Source organism: Acipenser ruthenus, unplaced genomic scaffold (assembly GCF_902713425.1).
Source record: "Acipenser ruthenus unplaced genomic scaffold, fAciRut3.2 maternal haplotype, whole genome shotgun sequence".
NCBI classification, from domain to species: domain Eukaryota; kingdom Metazoa; phylum Chordata; class Actinopteri; order Acipenseriformes; family Acipenseridae; genus Acipenser; species Acipenser ruthenus.
The window spans coordinates 1-822 of NW_026708810.1; the positions used below are offsets into that span (position 1 = coordinate 1).

The window sequence follows — 822 nt, forward strand, 5'->3', positions numbered from 1 at the left end:
CTGCCTGCCTGCCTGCCTGCCTGTCTGTCTCTCTCTTTTTTGACCTTTCTTGTGCACCGTTCCCGGAGGTACTGCAATACCGGGTCGATGCGTGGAGTGGACGGAGCAAGCCCCGGTTCCATCTCCTGCTTCCAAAAATCAATTTAATATAGACGGGTCCCCCTATGGGGGACGTATCAGATATTAAACTGATAAGAACAGATTTTTTTTTTTTTTTTTTTTTTTTTAAATTAGAAAAATTCCACAAATTTATTATACAAACAATTTTCCAAATATATAGTCACATACATCAATAATTACAATATAAACTAACCCTTCCACCTTTCTCTTGCTGAATTATACCCCCATTTCAACACATCCCTTTTAACTCTACCCCTTATGTCACTACACACTCTTTCAACTATTACCTCCCCTTTTATCTCTATGTTATTTTTAATCAGTTTATTTCTACATTCCCATTATTCAAACTTAATTAAACTGAGAATTAACCATAACAGCCATTGTTGTGTTGTTTTTGTGGCACTCTTTACAAACCCTTTCAATATTACATCATATGACAGCTTTGTTCCTGGTACCACCTTGTCTATGATCACTCTAGTTTTATTCCATACTGTTGCTGCAAATGGACATTCCCAAAACACATGTTCCTGTGTTTCTTCCACAAAACATGTTCCCCTAGGACAAAAAGCATTTCTGGTCAGTTTATGTCTGAATAACACCTCCCTTACAGCCATCCTTTTATGAAGCATCATCCAATTTAAATCTTTTAGGTTATTATCTATCCCCTTTGGCTGAATATTTCCCCAAGTCTCAGGGGCCACT

General features: G+C 37.6%; 1 non-coding gene across 1 annotated transcript; it reads right to left on the bottom strand.

Annotated features, from left to right (window-relative positions):
- Positions 1-46: 46 nt before the first annotated feature.
- On the bottom strand, positions 47-240 carry LOC131736110 (U2 spliceosomal RNA). Its single transcript, XR_009327917.1, has one exon. It is a non-coding gene; the product is annotated as a U2 spliceosomal RNA (small nuclear RNA).
- Positions 241-822: the final 582 nt, after the last annotated feature.